The sequence below is a fragment of the Aquarana catesbeiana genome, linkage group LG09 (assembly GCF_042186555.1).
Source record: "Aquarana catesbeiana isolate 2022-GZ linkage group LG09, ASM4218655v1, whole genome shotgun sequence".
NCBI lineage: Eukaryota > Metazoa > Chordata > Amphibia > Anura > Ranidae > Aquarana > Aquarana catesbeiana.
This window is the reverse complement of record NC_133332.1, coordinates 61,464,539-61,484,762: the sequence shown is the minus strand read 5'-3', so window position 1 is coordinate 61,484,762 and position 20,224 is coordinate 61,464,539. Positions and strand designations below refer to the sequence as shown.

The 20,224-nt window shown below is 43.1% G+C and overlaps 1 pseudogene; it reads left to right on the top strand.

Moving 5' to 3' along the window:
- LOC141107721 (cytochrome P450 2C8-like) overlaps positions 1–20,224 on the top strand; it is a 36,098-nt pseudogene that overhangs the window by 6,249 nt on the left and 9,625 nt on the right.

The following is a 20,224-nucleotide window of genomic DNA, read 5'->3' as shown; positions in this document are numbered from 1 at the left end:
CAAATTCCACAATGGCACTTATTTTAGTTTCATCTCTATTTTTGTACCATTTTGTTCTCATTTATGGGTCTGATTTCTCTGACAGACCCTACCATTTACTTATCCCTGATGGCTCGCTGGAGCCCTGAAGTCCGGTTAGGACAGTATAACCCTATTTTACACCCATCCATTAGATGATAGGGTTGCTCTGCTTTATTGCTCTCCATATTGTTCATTTAGGCTCTTCTTTTTTTCTTTTTTCTTATCTTCCCGGTTCAGTTTAGTTTATGGAAGTAATATTTGAAAGTTTACATCTCATTAGAAGTATGGATTTAGAGGTGGTGGGACCGTGGTGGACTTAGTGCACCTCTAGTTGAATCCAAGTGCACTAGAGTGCATTCGGTTTCTTGCCCGGTTGCCAATTCATTGGTTACCGACCCTCGCAGGTGACAAGTAAGGTATGGGTAGTTCACCCTACCCGGGGGTTGGGAAGGGGCTAGGGGACCCCTGTTTGTGTAGACGCTGCTCTGGTTACATATATGACAGTTTTGTGCATAAGTTTTTCGTAACAGGTCTAATCTCCATTTTACTTTCTTTCTCCCCTCTACTCTCTCTTCCTCTTGCCTCCAACTCGAGAGTCTCCAGGCTCTGCGCTCGTTCGTGGCTTCTCCTCCCAGGTCTTTCACCCCAATTGGGACTCCTACAAGTGAACATCAAGATGAACTATCCTACAAATTCAGGTATGACCTTTCTCATAAGCACACTCCCACAACATACAAGTCATGGCTGATAACCGCAAGGTTCATCCAACACTTAATTTTATCTCCCACAACACTCAGGGATTGAACTCCCCTGTTAAGAGGAGGAAATTGTTCCAAGTATACCAATCCATGCACACGGATATTCTTTTTTTACAGGAAACTCATTTCCCCATTTCATATAAACCTACATTTCTCCATCGCAACTTCCCCCAATTTTTTATCGCATCAGCTCCCAACAAAACAAAAGGGGTGGCCATATGTTTTGCGAAACATATCAATCTCTCTCAACCTAACACGATTATAGACCCTATGGGACGATATTTACTAGTCTCAGGGACCATAGATGGTTCATTATACACCTTTATCTCATATTACGCCCCTAATAAAGGCCAACGGGCATTTTTTGATTCCATGCTACACAATCTCCGCCCTCACTTCAAGGGAACAACTATCTTGGGGGGGGATTCAAATTTAGCTTTGACTTCTCAATGGATAAATCAGGAGATGGTCTAAAGAAACTCAAGCACCCTACTAAACAGAGTGTTAAAGTGGCTCAGTTACTACACGAAGCGGGATTGGTAGATGCCTGGAGGGAAACTAATCCTCGTACTAAGGATTATTCTCATTTCTCTGCTCCCCATAATTCTTACGCCAGGATTGACCACATCTTTATACAAGCCTCTATGATCCCTGTGATTGTTAAGTCCCGGATTATAGACTCCCCACTGTCAGACCACTCAATGGTTACTCTGTCCACCCATAGACCATCAGGCCATAGAGAACGCAACCGCTGGCACCTGTAGGAATCCCTCCTTAACGACCCCATACAGGCCACCATAATAGAGAAATCTATTAAAGAATACTTCACAATAAACACCACGTCGGATATTACCCCGTACACAGTCTGGGCTGCTCATAAAGTGGTAATCAGAGGGAAAATAATGCAATTAACAGCTACACTGAAAGCAGAACACAAAAGCGATATGATCAAACTGACCGCGAATTTTCGTGAACTTGCAAAAGCACATAAGCTTAATCCTAATGCGGAGTCCCTATCTCAGTTGGATAGAGTTCGGGCCCTCCTTAACCTGAACCTAACGACAACAGCAGAAAGACACCTCAGGTGGACTGGGGCACGTTTCTACTCACAGAAAGATAAGATAGGAGCGAAACTGGCGGTAAAACTCACTCCTAAGCCTCGCCTATTGACATTCCCTAAAATTAAATTGAACTCAGGTGACCTGTCCCAGAATCCTACCAAGATCATGGAAACCTTCCATCAATTCTACGCGGAACTTTACAGACCCCAAAGTCACCGTTCAGGACTATCACGGGATGACTTCTTTAACTCCCTGCCTTTGCCCTCATTGTCCCTAGAACACAGGAACTTACTTAAAAGCCCCTTCTCGGTTCCAGAGGTTCTAGACACCATTAATTCCTTGAAGCTTGGCTCCTCCCCTGGTCCAGATGGGTTTTCCACCGGGTACTATAAAAAATTTGGGGAAACCTTAGCCCCACATCTCACAAAGCTTTTTAACTTCCTCAGGGAAGGTCACCCTCTGGGACCTGATCTAAATGCTGCATACATTTCTGTGATCCCCAAGCCAGGGAAGGATCCGAGCGAAGTCGGAAATTACAGGCCGATATCCTTAACCACTTCCCGCCCGCCCTATAGCGGATTGACGTCCGGGAAGTGGTTCTGTTATCCTGACTGGACGTCATATGACATCCAGCAGGATAACATGCCGCAGTGCGCCCCCGGGGGCGCGCATTGCGTCGATCGTGGAGCGGTGTGTCAGCCTGACACACCCCTACACCGATCTTGGTAAAGAGCCTCCGGCGGAGGCTCTTTACCACATGATCAGCCGTGTCCAATCACGGCTGATCACGCTGTCAATGGGAAGAGCCATTGATCGGCTCTTCCTCACTCGCGTCTGACAGACGCGTGTAGAGGAGAGTCGTTCGGCGGCTCTCCTGGCAGGGGGGGTCTGCGCTGATTGTTTATCAGCGCAGCCCCCCCTCAGATCACCACACTGGACCATCAGGGATCGCCACTAGGACCACCAGGGAAGGGGCAACATGGATGGCCAGGTATGTACCCCATGGCCATCCACATGTGCCCAATCTGAGCCAATCAGTGCCCACAAATGGGCACTGATTGGCACCATTATGTCACTGATCTACCCAGCAATGCCCAGATCTGCCCAGCAATGTTCTATCAGTGCCACCTGTCATTGCCCATCGGTGCCACCTGTCATTGCCCATTGGTGCAACCTGTCAGTGCCCATCTGTGCCCATCAGTGCCCACCTATCAGTGCCCATCAGTGCCACACATCAGTGCCACCCATAAGTACCCATCAGTGCCACCCATATGTACCAATCAATGCCACCTACAAGTGCCCATCAGTGCCGCCTATGAGTGCCCATCGGTGCCACCTATGAGTGCCCATCAGTGCCGCATACCAGTGCCACCTATCAGTGCCCATCAGTGCCACCTATCAGTGCCCATCAGTGCCGCCTATCAGTGCCCATCATCAGTGTCCGTTAGTGCCACCTCATCAGTGCCACCTCATTGGTGCCACCTCATCGGTGCCCATCAGTGCTGCCGTATCAGTGCCCATCAGTGCAGCCATATCAGTGCCCATCATTGAAGGAGAAAACATACTTATTTACAAAACATTTTTAACAGAAACAAAGAAAAACTTGTTTTTTTTCAAAATTTTCGGTCTTTTTTTATTTGTTGCGCAAAAAATAAAAACCGCAGAGGTGATCAAATACCACCAAAAGAAAGCTCTATTTGTGGGAACAAAATGATAAAAAATTTGTTTGGGTACAGTGTAGCATGACCGCGCAATTGTCATTCAAATTGCGACAGCACTGAAAGGTGAAAATTGGCCTGGGCGGGAAGGTGTCTAAGTGCCTGGTATTGAAGTGGTTAATCAACAATGACATAAAGATTATGACCAAGATCCTAGCCAATAGACTTGCCAGTTTTATCCCCTTATATATAAATTACGATCAGGTAGGGTTCATACCTGGGAGACAAGGCCCAGACCAGATTAGAAGGACAATAGACGTAATTTCGCTCCTTAAATCTAGCTGGGATGGAGGCTCCCCACAAACAGGTTTTATTCTTTCTATCGACCTCCACAAAGCGTTCGATTCAATCGACTGGAACTACCTTTCTGAAACCCTTAGACGTTGGAACTTTGGCCCCCATTTCCTAAATATAATTAATTCCATGTACTCTAACCCCTCTGCCCAAGTACGGTTGATGGGAAGATATTCTTCCTCCTTCTCAATTGGGAGGGGCACTAGGCAGGGCTGCCCCCTATTGCCCCTTCTCTTTGCAATGGCCATTGAATCACTGGCCATAGCAATTAGAACGAACCCTGATATTAAGGGGGTGACTTGCGGAGAACATGAACATAAATGCGCACTTTATGCGGATGATCTCCTGCTGTATATTACCTCCCCTTTAATAACTACCCTGAACATTTACAGGGTCCTGAATTCATTTAGCAAAATATCCGGATTAAAGGTTAATATGTCCAAATCCATTGCTTTAAATATAACTGTTGCTCCCGACATAGTGACACAACTAACTAATAACTTTGAATTCTCCTGGGCCCCCATGACCATTCCTTATCTGGGGATTAATTTAACCTCAGATGTAAATAACCTCTTTAAAGTCAACTACCCCGCCATGCTCAATAGGTGTAGAGGGGAATTACAAAAGTGGTCAAGATGTGGCCTATCCTGGTTGGGGAGAATTCACGAGGTGAAGATGACCCTCCTTCCCCGTCTCTTATATCTATTTCGCTCTCTAACAATCCCGCTTCCGAGGAATGTTATACGAAAGTTTCAATCAGAGATTACTCGCTTTATCTGGGGTAAAAAGGGTTATAGATGTCCCTCCAAGATACTGTATCGCCTTAAGACACAAGGAGGCTTAGGCCTCCCGGATCTATGGAACTACTCCCAAGTGGCGCATTTGTCGCAAATCTCTATAGTTTATTCTAAAGGACCAAAACCCGAGTGGCTTTCAATGGAAAGAAGAGCTACACCCCTCAACACCATTGACTTCCTCCTATACTGTGACCCTACCCCTAGACCAGCTATAATGGCCCCCACTCTCTCTCACTCCATAGCAACATGCACTAAACTATTACAACAACCCTCCCTTACATCACAGCTCAAACCGCTATCCCATCTATTCCATAACACAAAATTTACATCGGGAACAAATATCCAAGCATTCCGATGGTGGACCGACAAGGGCCTTTATCGGTTCGGACATTTCCTAACTCCTGCCGGCCCCCTTACTATATCATACTGCAAGCGTAAACTAGAAATGCCGGACACAGAACAGTTCCGTTTTACACAAATCTCACACTTCTTACATTCTATCTGGACTAACAAACCGGAACCCCCCTCAATAACCCCTTTTGAACATTGGTGCTCGAACCTGATGGATCAAAAGGGGGGAATCTCCTTGATTTATACTGCACTACAGACAAACCTGAACAAACCAATTTACGCAAAGACCAGGGAGGAGGATACAGGCGAAGTTTGGCAGACGACAGACTGGTTTAGATCCTGGACGCGCTCCTACAAAGGTATTTGTAACATTTCCCTCATAGAAGCCAGTCTAAAGGTCTTGTCCAGATGGTATTATGTCCCATCCAAATTAGCAATAATATACCCCGGTACCTCTCCTCTTTGTTTCCATGGGTGCAACCTAGAGGGCACCATGCTTCACATTTGGTGGACTTGTCCCCGCATCAGAACCTTCTGGAAGCTCATTTTTCATACAATTAGCAAACTGATTGAGGTCTCGGTTGCCCCCAATCCACATATTGCCTTATTTAACCATGATATACCCAATACACCCAAACACTTACGGGCACTATCATACTTTGTTTTACTGGGTGCAAAAATCACTATAGCAAAAGCCTGGAAGAAACCCACGGTGTCCTTCCAGGCTTGCAAGAGGAAAATATTCTGGATCATGTCCCAGGAACAAATAGTCGCAAAGCTGAATGACAAAGTCGAGAAATTTAATACCATCTGGGAACCTTGGGCCACATTTTGCAACATATCCCTTATACCGGGTTTGGAACCTGACGCAAGTTTAGCCTCTGCTATTAAATTAACCTCTCTCTCCACCTTCTCTACTCCCTCTTATCCCCCTTTTCACACGTTCTCTGTCTCCCCTTTTTAAGATTGATTAGACCCTGCTATTTCTCAGGTATAACATGATCTCTCTGACCAATGAGTGGAGTTCTCGGGACTTTGTTGCTCGGGATGTCCGGGGGACCCTTTCTCCCCCTCTCAGGAGGATGAATGGGCATTTCGGCATGAAACAGAAATGGGGGGTTTTGTTCTGTTAACCCTCCAGCTAATTTATAATACTCCTGGGGAGACGGATGGCACGGGGTATAACCTGACCACACCTACAGGAAGATCCCACGGGGGTGGGGGTGTGCTAGGGCACCCGGGGTCATCCGACGTCTCTCCTCAGGGAGTGAATCCCTATTTATATCTGTCCACCTGGGTTGGAGGGGTCCACCGGACATCCCTGATTAATACACACGGATCAAAGGATCTGTGCTCACATTACGGTACCCTGAGACTCCTGAGGAACCTGTCTGAAAGCTTTATACTGTACATATTAGTTTTTCCTCATTTGGTATTCCTGAGACCCAGGAGTCCGGGTTTTGTCCTATATAATCCAGGACTTGTGGTGCTCGGCTCACGAGAATTTCTATGACTTTACATGGATAATCCTTTACAACTGAAATGCATATCACAGCTGAGAGTTATTCTCGTAATGACAGTTTTGCTTCCTTTCTTTGGCACTAGTTTGTAATATTTGTTCTTATCCATGTAACACATTATAAGTTATGTTTCCTGTGTGTTCCTATGTTTATGTTGCCGGAAATGTACGCATTCTCATGTATGTCATGTTAAAACAACAATAAAATGTTTTTGAATTAAAAAAAAACAAAAAAAAACCCAAAACAAGCACCCAGTTTGTAAGGTGGGCTGGAGCACTGAGCCGGCCAGGATGGAATAATGGCCCAACAGGCTTCAGGGTGTTCACAGCTGAACCCGAACCCAACACGTTTCGGAAAATGTTTTGTATATTCCTTCTTCGGGGGGAAGAAAAGGGTGCACTAAATAAATAATCATCATGTACAAGACATCAGGTGCATATTAATGGTATCTTCCAGTGGGACATCAGACTCAACTCAGCAGGGCACATACAGGCGTAGCCGGACACAAAACCCAACTCTGTGCAACATATGGGGACAGTAAGCAGTCAGACACTATAAATTAGCCCCACTAAGAGGAGCAGGTGGTTGATTCCACCAGGTGGACTGATGCTCTTTCACAACTCCCTTTGCTCCTCCCAGTGGGGGTAACCTATAGTGTCTGACTGCTTACGGTCCCCGTATGTTGCATGGAGTTGGGTTATTTGTCTGGCTACACCTGCATATGCCCTGCTGAGTTGAGTCTGATGTCCCGCTGGAAGATACCATTAATATGCACCTGATGTCTTGTACATGATGATTACTTATTTTGTGCACTCTTTTTTTCCCCCCTGACGAAGGAATATAAAAAAACATTTTCCGAAATGCATTGGGTTCGAGTTCAGCTATGAACACTTTGAAGCCTGTTGGGCCATTATTCCATCCTGGCCGGCTCAGTGCTCCAGCCCACCTTACAAACTGGGTGCTTGTTTTTGTTATTTTATAATCATGCTATGCTTTTATATTATGTGACGAATAAACTGTGTTATGTCTTATACCTTGTATTACTTTTTCACACTCCCCTAACCTGCTTATAAAGTCCACGCTGGGGCAATTTTTTTCTTAATTGCATTTGGGAAGTTGGCTGGTGTCTTGGGGTTTCTACAGTGGTTCATTAGCTTCTCCCCCTTCACTTACCTGGCTATCATGCAGGCAATTTACTAGGCTGCTGATCCAGTCTCATGGTGAGCTGAAGGCACCAGCATGACTTAAAGCTGCCTGTGTACCTGGCTGTTATTATTACTGAAGCTGCAGTTCTCCTTGCCGGCAGGCAGACTGGTGAATGGCCCCCTGGTGAGGTGCAGAAGATCACGGCATGTAGCTCTGAGGCATAGGGAGGCTGTACTGTACAGATGTACTGTACAGATCAGGGCACACTGTGACACTGTAAGTTGGGAATGTGAAGCAGGTGTCACGGTATACTGTTCTTATCTCAGGGTCTGATGGGCAAGCTGCATCCATTCACTGTGAACAGCTGGGGCTTCCTCATCAGACCCTGAGACATGATTCGTCCAAGTGCCACATATTAGGAGCTTCTCTGCAGTTCTCATAGTGTCCCTTCTGCCTGGGGACGACGCCACCCCCCTAAAAAATGTCTCCCTAGACAAACAGCTTGTTTGCCTCGTGGTAGATGCACCCCTGCCACGGGGGTCCCTACAGTGATTGCCACAATCTTCTAGGTACTGTGTACTGACCACAGGGGGTCACTTGCTGGGTACCATCACCATTCACAGAACAGTTCAATGAATACAAGATGTTCTTTCACTGGACAAGGTGGGGAGGAGAGGTCGGGACTTTAAAAAAATAGCTTTAAACTTAAATTGGGTGACAGTTTTGCTTTAATTGTGTCTGAGTTGTCCTGATGGCCAACAATATTCAAGCTACCTTTTTACATCAAAATTTGAAGAGAGGAAGTCAGAATCTGGTTGTTTCCTAAAGCCACAGGTATGTTCTAATTCACATGTTTTGAGCTGAGGCCACTTGTGTAGTCTCATGAGTTGCATCCACAATGTTCACTCGTCCAGATTTCATGAGCTTGTGGCCATTGCAATCTGTAGACAAATACTCTCCTGCAATGTTCTAGGAATTGCCATGAGTAATGGAGAAAGGTGGAAGACGATGAGACGCTTTGCTCTAATGACCTTGAGAAATTTTGGAATGGGGAAGAGAAGTATTGAGGAGAGGATTCAGGAAGAGGCTCAGAACCTGAGAGAGCAATTCATGAAAGAAAAAGGTAGGTACCAGAGATGAGGTCAATTTATCATTATTTTTAGCTGTCATTCCTCAAATACATAGCAGAAAAAAAAAATGGAAAGTGATTGGTACCTTTGATGTGCTTCCAGCAAAATGGCCAATTCCTACAACTCCCTGGATTCCTAGACATGCCCAGGGAGGTTAAATAACTTATCTTTCCTACCTCAGCTCAGACAGTCCACACCTGATGTGGCAGAGGTACTTGGGTAAATTACCTGCAGCCTCAATGGTCAGGACTGGCATGTAGGTAGCCAGATTAAAGCCTGATAATTTGCAGCTTTTCCAAAAGACCCAGCTAGTGTAGGAAGGCCCTTCCTGATTGCTACTAGATTGATTATATTACTGATATTATACTGATTGTACTCCAGTTCCAGTGGGGTGGCCCTTTGCCCTTGGATTCCTCTATAGATTTCCACATGTGTTGCCATAGCTACATGGAACCTAAAGTGGAACTTTACCCATAACAACTTGATAAAAAATAATGTCCTTTAGCAAGGAACATACAGTATATATCACATTAATAATTATGCCACCAAAATTAGTGTGTGCTGTAAATTGCCTCCAGCATTGCTCCTGTTTCTTCTTGCTGGAGGCCGCCATTTTGATAAAGCCCAAAGCCCCTGAACAGCAGTAAATTGTAAAGCAGGATTAAACCCATTGATTTAACGTTTTATAAAAAACAGTTACATTCCTGGAATGCCGTGATTATTAACTGCCACATTTGCTTGTGCCCTCAACCAAACAGGTTAAACCATAAAATGGCTGATGACATAACTGATCACACGTGCAGCACCATGTCAGTTGCAGATCAAGCAGAAGCAGCTTCCGTGGCTGTAAAAGATAGGAGGGTTTAATTCTGCTTTTTAGAATGTCAGCAGTTAGGCCTCTACAAGTTCAGCAGTGCCTACAAATGGAGAACAACTGAGCATGTGCAGAGCAAGATGAGACAGACTATTACTGGGTGTTAAAGTATAGACACTTATTTTTAATGCTTTACATACCTGCAAAAGGGGCCAGCCTGAAGTGATCTAGCAGGACTTTATTTTCTGACTAAAGTTCACTTTAACTGTGAGGGATGCTATTTATAAGGATAATCACAAGTAGCCATGTTCTGTACTATTTTACTGAAGTGGTGATTGTCAGATTGACTCTCTGTTTTTATAGGGTCTTACAGACTATTCTATGCAGTCGTGTTTTAACCTGATTGTGTTAAAGAGACATTGCTAGTGAAAAGATCATGTTTGTGCAGCTTTCATATGTCTGCGCAGCTTTCATTATTCTGCAGTATATAAATATTTTTTGCCATCTTGAACCTGTTTTGCATTATTGCTTCCAACTCGTACTTTATTACTTTAATTTATTAAATTACAAGTTACAGTTACTGTCTGTCTGATCATTCCTCTTATATAGTGTTGTAACCCTTTGAAGAGTGGCTAACTTTTTCTCTTTCACAACAGACGCTCCATTTGACCCAACATATCTGCTGGGATTAGCCGTCTCCAATGTCATCTGCTCTGTTGTGTTCGGAAAGAGATTTGACTATGAGGACAAGAAGTTTAGGACCCTTTTGGAGTACATCAGAGAGATCTTCAGGAGTTTGAACTCCAAATATGGTCAGGTACATACAGTATATAGAGGCAATGCAGGAATACATTCTTGGACAATTGTATGTTAATCGGTTTGCCATTGAAGTGCATTATATAAACTAATACATTTAAAATCTCTACCTGAGATGAAATAGATCACCTGATCTATTTTATTTTGGTCAGATAGAGAATCAATCATTGCATCTATTGGTAGAAGCAAAAACTGCTGTGTGAACATATTTGGAGAAACTAGCAACTGATAGTGCTTTATTATTATTATTTTTTTTAAAGATGATACAAGTTTTAGAAGTGACTGTACTTTAACCACCTGACCTTCAGAAGATTAACCCCCCCCTTCATGACCAGACCATTTTTTGCAATACAACACTGCGTTACGTTAAGTCCCGGTTCACACTGGTGCGATGCGGGAAACCCTGCAATTCCTGTGCAGGTTCCTGCATTGCACCTGAATCGCACACTGGTTCACACTGACATCTGCAAACCGCTGGGGGTGTCAATGTAAAATTAATGACACCCACAAATTGGTTTGCAGATCGCAGTGCGAACTATGAAATGGTACAGAAATCGAATCATATGGGTGTGAACACCCATGCGACCCGATTCCGGTACAATCCCAAAAAAAGGGTCCTGCACCATTTTGGTGCAAATGAGATTTAAGCCATACAGTTTGTATGGCTGAATTTGCATCACACAGACATCGCATGCGATGTGTGCAGCAATGCGGTGAGAATCACATTTGATGTCTGTGATCGCACCAGTGTGACCCCAGCCCAACTGACAACTGCACAGTCATACAACCCTGTACATAAATGAAATCTATGTCACCCCCCCCCCCCCCAAACAGAGCTTTCTTTTGGCGGTATTTGATCACCACTGTTTTTTTTTTATTTTTTACACTATAAACAAAAAAAGACTGACAATTTTGCAAAAAAACCCCCCCCCAAAAAATTATATTTTTTACTCTCTGTTATAAAACGTTTCCCATAAAAAATGTAAAAAAATCGAATTTCCTCAAAAATGTAGGCCAATATGTATTCTGTTACACAATTTTGGTAAAAAAAATCGCAATAAATGTATATTGATTAATTTGTGCAAAAGGTATAGTGTCTACAAACTATGAGATACTGTATATACTAGTTTTTTTTATTCTAGTAATGGCGGCGATCAGTAACTTGCAGCGGACAATCTGACACTGACTGACACTTTTGAAACTTTGTGGCATCCAATCACAATAATACAGTGATCAATGCTAAAAATATGCACTGTCACTGCACTAATGACAATGGCTGGGAAGGGATTAAAACATCTAGAGCGATCAAAGGATTAAATGTGTGCCTAGCCAGTGTTTGTGTGTATTATGTGAGGTGCTTTCACTAAGAAATGTGATGGATTTTCTTTCCCTGCTTTGCAGGAGAGAGCTCTGCCTTGTTTACATAGGCAGAGCGCCATCCTGTATCTCTGCTCGATGATCAGTGGGTGCCAGCAGATATCCAGTGGTGGTGCGCTCATGCCCTCTATGAGACAGTGCAGAATCACGTATATATATATATATATATATATATATATATATATATATATATATATATATACGTGATTCTGCACAGAACGGCGGTAAAACTGCTGTGCGGCAGTCGGCAACTGGTTAACCCTCCATAGATCCAAAGACATACACATGTACAGTATGTTTATGTGCATGCATTTAGAAATAGAGAAAAGAGCTTTTGTTGGGGTGTTTGGACTGTGTGGTTTGACCTTAATCTAATAGAAACACCAGCTTAAACCCAATCAGCAATGGGGAGAAACTTGTCATGTGATTTTGAACTGTCCCTCATTCCTCCTCATTTGTCCCTCATTTTGGTCTGATCTATATAGATGTATATAAAATGCACTTTTTTCTATCAAAAAGTGTTTCCCGGTGCTAAACTTTCATGTGATTTCCAAATTGCTGCATTTGTAAATTCCAAAAGCCAATATAAAGGAATAGTAGTTGTAAAGACAGGCACTTGTGGGTTTAACCAATCTTATTTTTTTACAATTCTCCTTTAAGGGGGCGTGGCAAGGGGTGTGTCCTATGCCTGCATACTTTTGCTGATAGGTGTCCCTCATTTCCATCTCAAAAAGTTGGGAGGTATGCACAAGGTGTGAAGCTTGTACAGAATGGTGTTCTTCATTCAGGTGTTTCTAGGGAATCATGATCAGTCTAGGGCAGAATGACATCTAAATACAACCCAGATTAGATCTCTCCAGGAGAAATTATACCATTGGAATTCCTCAGCTTCCCAAGTACGACAGTCTTTGCTGTATTGTTTGTTTTTAGGCTGAATGAAGTGTTGACATTCCTCCAACTAATTTGGCTATCACAGGGCATGAACATTTTCGAAAAAAGAATCTGACTGACTTACCTAAATATTCCTAATATATCTGGTTTGGGGGGTGTCATGAGAGGTGGACATGTAGCTCCAGTTGGGAGATTTCACTATCAAAGTCCCAGAAGATAGAAACAGTCAGTTTTCACTATGCAATGTCTAATTTCTACCAAAAATACAGGGAGTCCAGTGTACTTCATACAGCAATGAGATCCAGACCTAGGGTGCTGTTTTGAAATGGTGAATGGCGCTGCCATATCATATGTCCAAACCAAGATATCAGCAGCACACCATGCTTAAGCCTGGCACACACCAATGCTTTTTTCTCATTCAACCCATTGGGAGTAGCAGTACTTATACTCGGACGTTAGTACAGCAATCTACTCAACTGAGCTGTTGTATTCTGACAGGGGGATACCCCTGCCATTAACTGAGAGTGCTGATCGGAAGTTGGTCGCCTGCTGGTTTTCCAGCATGCTCTTCTGACAGAAGCCAGCCAAATGGGCGGCATCTGTTGGAACGGCTACCATACACAGGGGCTGAATGTCAGTGGGTTGTTATTGAACATTCTGCCCGTTTATACTAGGCATTAGATGACAGGACACTTTAATGTCACCCACAGAATGCAGGGATGTTTCAAGACCACTATAGGCCTCTTCCACAGAAGGCAGTGACCCTAATCCGCTGTCACTGCAGCCTGATGAAGAGGTCTTCAGTGGCTTGGAAATGTTGCTGCTTTCTGTTGGTGACATTAAAGTGTCCTACAGTATCTGTTTATCTAAACATAATGAGCTGGTGATATCTTGAGTGGGAGTCATTTCTTTCTTTTTACTTATTTTTATTAGGGTATAACATTGTAAAATAAAGTACAACAGTAGTATTGCATATGATCATAGATAATAATAGCAAGGTTACATTGATATTACCTGAGTCCTTATTTTTTATTCAGAGGGTGCGCACATCCTACTACACAATGTGGATGTCACACCCCATGAACGCACCAGTCACAGGTTAGCAATAAGATTTCAGCACATACATGTTGTCGTCTGAGTCATGCAGACTACCATTACATTATCTGCGATAGTTAAAAAAGTTTAAAGAAAACACAAGTATAAAGATAACGAAAACAACAAAAAAAAAAACTGTACCGGAACATGAGAATAATTCTTTTAATACCTATTTGTGAGATTTTTACTGATGAGGTCAGTCATTATCAGGAAATCTTGACGTCCAAGGTGCCCATTGGTTATTGAAGGATTTTAGATTATTAGTTTGGGTGGCAAAGTATTTTTCATAGGAGTGTTGAGTTTTAACCCTGTGTACCACTTTCTCAGTGTTAGGGGATAGGGTGGTTTTCTATTTGACTGTGATAGTTAATCGGGCCGCGATAGGTATATGTGTTATAATACTTCTAAATCGGAATGGGATTGTGTCTATAGATAGATTAAGTAGAGCTAAATGAGGGGTAGGTTTAATAATTAGTCCAATTACTGAGGTTATTAGTTTGAAGATTGTGTACCAAAAGCTACATATATTTTTGCAATCCCATAGTAAGTGAATAATACTACCTTTTGACCCACATTGCTTCCAACATGTGTTTGTTTCAGAGGGAAAGATTAAAGATAGTCTTGCTGGGGTGAGATATGATCTATGAAGATTTTAAGCATTTCATCCCAGTGATTGGTGCAGTGGGAATGGCGGAAGTTAGATTGGATAGCAGTTTGCCACTGTTTGGGGGAGTGTACTGATTCAAGTTCTTTTTCCCAGTTAGACATATTAGATGTCTTTACAAAATTATTATTATTTTAAAGTAGGGAGTAGAACCAGGATAAGCCTTTAGGTTTATCGTATTGGGTTCTCAGTTACTGCCATAAGCTCTTGTGCATTTTGTAGTGTAAATCTGAGTGGGTGGCATGGAAATGCTTTAGTTGGATCAGGGCATATGAGATGGGTTTTGGTTGTTTCGAAAGTAGTTCTTTATATGTCATTATGTTATCTTGTAGCCAAGGGTGGATTCTAAGATTAGGAATCAAATATTCATACACCTGCAGAGGTAGTTCCTCTTGGCGTGATTTAGCGTGAGGGTCAACCAGCATATTACGTTTTTCCCCCAACTGATAGGGTTGCTGCTATTGAAGGAAAGTTTGGGCATATTATTTGATTATTCGTCAGTTTGACTATTAGTAGGGAAGGTAAGTCCCTATTGTTCAATGTGGCTTTCTCAATTTGCACCCAGAGTTTTTCGGACTCTGGTTCAAACCAAGCTTTCATTTGGTCTAATAATGCTGCCATGTAATAGTTACGGAGTACAGGGAAGCCAGCTCCCCCTTTATGTCTGTGTCTCTGGATAACTGAGAATGATATTCTAGCCATTTTACCTTTCCAAATAAATTGTCTGAAGAGTTTATTTTTTTGTGTTAAAGAAGACCTTAGGTATACTGATTGGAATAGTTCTAAAAAAGTAAATGATTTTGGGCAAGAGAAGCATTTTTAATGCCGCTATTCTCCCTAGCCAGGAAAGTTCTTAAGTAGAAATATGGTTCAGATCCCCTTTTATAGTTTCCAACAGCTGGAAAATTTGTTTCAAATGTGAAGGTGCGGGAGTTGCTATTTTAATTCCCAGATATGGGATGGATTGAGACATCCATTGAAACGGGAACTTTTGTTTTAGTTGGGTTATTTAACGTTTAGAAACATTTACAGGGAGAATACAAGATTTAGTAATATTAAGTTTGTAATACGATACTGCACTATATTCTTGCAATAAAGAGTGCACTCTAGTCAGGGAAGAAGCCGTATTGGTAAGTGTGAGAATCACATCGTCTGCGAAAAGGTCTATCTTATGGGTGTGTCCTGCAACATTAATTCCATATATTTTGCTCTCATTTCTAATGGCCTCCACCAGGGGTTCCATCATCAGGGTGAATATGATCGGTGATAAGGGACAGCCCTGGTGAGTTCCATTTGTAATATAAAAAATTTCAGAGATGGCATTGGATGTAAAAACTGTGGCTGAGGGTTTAGTATATAAGTCTGAGATTATTTTTCAGTCCTAGGTATCCAGAATAGTGTAAGGATGAGATTTTCTTTGTGATAAACGGGTACAGTGAAAACATGAAAAATAAACAAAATTAGGAACAGAAACATCAACATAAAAAAAAGTGAATGGGATCACAGCGTGCAAAAATTTTCGCAAAGGATTAGAGGGCGTTTTAGCTCCCAGTAAAATGTAAAAAGACAGACATCCTGATTAGGGATGAGCAGAACAACCCCCGGTTCGGTTCGCATCCAGAACATGCAAACAGGCAAAAAATTTGTTTGAGCACGCGAACACCGTTAAAGTCTATGGTACACAAACATGAATAATCAAAAGTGCTCATTTTAAAGGCTTATATGCAAGTTAATGTCATAAAAAGTGTTTGGGGACCTGGGTCCTGCCCCAGGGGACATGTATCAATGCAAAAAGAAGTTGTAAAAACAGACGTTTTTTCGGGAGCAGTGATTTTAATAATGCTTAAAGTCAAACAATAAAAGTGTAATATTCCTTTAAATTTCGTACCTGGGGGTGTCTATAGTATGCCTGTAAAGGGGCGCATGTTTCCCGTGTTTAGAACAGTCTGACAGCAAAATGACATTTCTAAAGGAAAAAAAGTCATGTAAAACTACTATCGCTACTCTCACTACTACCTGGGGGGTGCCTATAGTATGCCTGTAAAGGGGCACATGTTTCCCATGTTTAGAACAGTCTGACAGCAAAATGACATTTCTAAAGGAAAAAAAGTCATGTAAAACTACTATCGCTACTATCACTACTAACTGCTGTAAAACTACTATCGCTAGCGCTGGCTATAATGAATTGTCGGTCCGGCAATACACATAAAAGTTCATTGATCAAAATGGCATGGGATTCCCTCACAGGGAAACCCCGAACCAAAATTAAAAAAAAATCCCCCTAAATTCCATACCAGGCCCTTCAGGTTTGGTATGGATATTAAGGGGAACCGCACGCCAAAATTTAAAAAAAAATGGCGTGGGGTCCCCCCAAAAATCCATACCAGACTCTTAGCCAAAGCACACAACCTGGGAGGCCGCAGGAAAGGAGGGGGGACAAAAGAGCGCCCCCCACTCCTGAACCGTACCAGGCCACATGCCCTCAACATTGGGAGGGTGCTTTGGGGTAGCCCCCCAAGGCACCTTGTCCCCATGTTGATGAGGAAAAGGGCCTCATCCCCACAACCCTTGCCCGGTGGTTGTGGGGGTCTGCGGGTGGGGGGCTTATTGAAATCTGAAAGCCCCCTTTAACAAGGGGACCCCCAGATCCCACCCCGTCTGTGTGAATTGGTAATAGGGATCATGTGAATGGAGCAGAGAAGAAGCCAGAGGAAGATGCGGGACGAGAAGAGCAGAGGAAGAAGAAGATGGAGAAGAAGAAGATAAAGGAAGAAGAAGAACACCAAAGAAAGACCAGAAGAAAGAAGATGGAAGAAGCGGAAAGAAGAAGAAATTAATGAAGGACTTGTCAAAAACCATTTCTTGTGTTTTTTAACCTTTTTGACACTTTTTTGTAAAACGATAGGGGTACATTTGTGCCCCATTACCAATTCACACAGGGGGGGGCGGGATCTGGGGGTCGCCTTGTTAAAGGGGGCTTCCAGATTCCGATAAGCCCCCCGCCCGCAGACCCCCACAACCACCGTGCAAGGGTTGTGGGGATGAGGCCCTTCTCCCCTTGGCTACCCCAAAGCACCCTCCCAATGTTGAGGGCATGTGGCCTGATACGGTTCAGGAGAGGGGGCTCTCTCTCTTCCCCCCCTCTTTTTCTGTGGCCTGCCAGGTTGTGTGCTCGGATAAGGGTCTGGTATGGATTTTGAGGGGGGTCCCCCACGCCATTTTTTAAAAATTTTGGGGCAGGGTTCCTCTTAAAATCCATACCACACCTGAAGGGCCTGGTATGAAATTTAGGGGGACCCCCACGCATTTTTTTTTAAATTTTGGTTCAGGGTTCCCCTGTGGGGGAATCCCATACCGTTTGAACTTTTATGTGTATTGCCGGACTGACAATTCATTATAGCCGGCGGTAGCGATAGTAGTTTTACAGTAGTTAGTAGTGATAGTTGAGATAGTAGTTTTACATGACTTTTTTTCCTTTAGAAATGTCATTTTTCTGTCAGACTGTTCTAAACACGGGAAACATGCGCCCCTTTACAGGCATACTATGGACACCCCCCAGGTATGAAATTTAAAGGAATATTACACTTTTATTCTTTCACTTTAAGCATTATTAAAATTACTGCTCCCGAAAAAAACTGACATTTTTAAAACTTTTTTTTGCATTGATACATGTCCCCTGGGGCAGGACCCAGGTTCCCAAACACTTTTTATGACAATGCCATGCATATAAGCCTTTAAAATTAGCACTCTTGATTTCTCCCATAGACTTTTAAAGGGTGTTCAGCGGCTTTCGAATTTGCCGCGAACACCCTAAATTGTTCGCTGTTCGGCGAACAGGCGAACAGCCAATGTTCGAGTCAAACTCATGTTCGACCTGAACATAAAGCCCATCCCTAATCTTGATATAAGTGTGGCCATGGGCAACTTGTACACAAGCATCTGGAGGGTAGTATTGTTGTGGAACTTATGCAGATTGCCATTCCAGAGCCACCCTGAGTGGTGGGGATTTTGAGGGGAGGTTGTCATTCTCCTCAGGGAGCAGGTCCCATCTCCTTGCAAGATCTAACCCATCTTCAAGTGTCGTTATGACATGAGTGTGATTCTCTCTTGTGATGAAGATTTTTGTGGGAAATCTCCATGTAGAGTAGCCAGGCTCCTGCTTGCTGTCATGGTGTGTTGAGACAGATCTGCGAACACTGATATGTCAGAGTAGGGGTTCAGTAGTGTTTTGTTCTTCCTAGAAAATCGCATGACCTCATCTTTGATGTGAAAAAAATGGATGTGGGCAATAACATCTCTGGGGACTTTTTCTGGTAGAACTTTGGTTTTGGAAGACGGTGGGATCTGTCCACTATTTCTTCTCTGTCAGGGGTATCAGGTAAAATCGTTGCTATAAACTGCTGGACGTAGTGCCTGAGTTCTGCTGGAGTCACCGCTTCCTCCACCCCCCGCAATTTGATATTGTTCCTTCTTGATCTATCTTCTAAATCTGCAATTTTATCTTTTTATGGATTGCATGTCCCCCTCTGTGTCATTATGTGTATCCACCAGCTCATTATGGGCGACTGTAAATACCCCCATCTTATCCTTAATATGGCTGACTCTGTCACCAATAGAAGAGACATTGTTTCTTAGTTCTGTTATACTATTCATCATATCTCTATGCAGGGATCTCCTGAGGGTGATCAACATGTCCCTCATTACAGTGTAACTTAATGTTTGTCCTGTGGTGGGGAATTTGTTAAGTTGCTCTACAAATTCCCTAGTGCTGTCCTGTGACATATTTTGATCACCAGGCTCACCTGCATATATATGCGCTGACAATTGTTTCTTGGACAAATTCTGGGGACTGTTGATCGGTGATGCCCTTGGTGTGAACCCTCTGCTGCTGCCTCAATAGGATGAGCCGGGTGGAGGTGGGCCTGAACCCACACAGTGACCACCATGTTGCAGGCCGTGCCACAGACCGGAGGCCCGGCACCATTTTGCGGCCTAGGCGTGCTTTCAGTCTGATATAAATCTGTAAGTTTCCACGGCGTCTTGTCTTTCTTTCTTTTCCCCATGTTGTCCAGGGTGATCTCCAGGGTGCAGAGAGCCAGGTATTTGTCACAGATGGTCTCCCACATCGCAGGATTAGGCAGGATGCCGCAGATTACACTCAGAGCTTTCTCTCTACACAGCCATTAGCTCCGGCCCCCCTTGGAGTCATTTCTTTCAAAGACTTGGCCTAAAACTGGCCAACCACCCAGTGACCTTCCTAAATAGAATTAAAAAACGTATCCAATAACATGTAGCTTGACATCTTACATAGAAAGCACCAACACTGAGACCTATTTTATCTCATGAAATAAATTCAGAGCAGGGTGATTTATTGACATTTTATATTAAAACTACATTTTTGTTTTAGATCCTGAGTATGTTCCCAAAATTGATGAGTACGCTACCTGGACCCCATCAGAAATTGTTTATCAATTTTGAAAACCTGAGAGCATTTGTGAGAGAGACAGTGAAGTCACACCAAGAAGTCCTGGATGAGAATTGTCCACAGGACTTCATAGACTGTTTCCTCATAAAGATGGAAGAGGTGGGTTCAGGGGTTGACTGAAACTGGTGATGGAATGTTTTTGAATATTTGTCTCTTTTATGTTGAGTCTTTAGAGAAGAATTGGAACTAGTAATATTAGTAAATAGCACAAATACTTTTAGCAAAGGTAACCTATAGAGTATTTTCAGAGGGGAAAAAGTGTACACGAAACTAACATTTTTAAAAT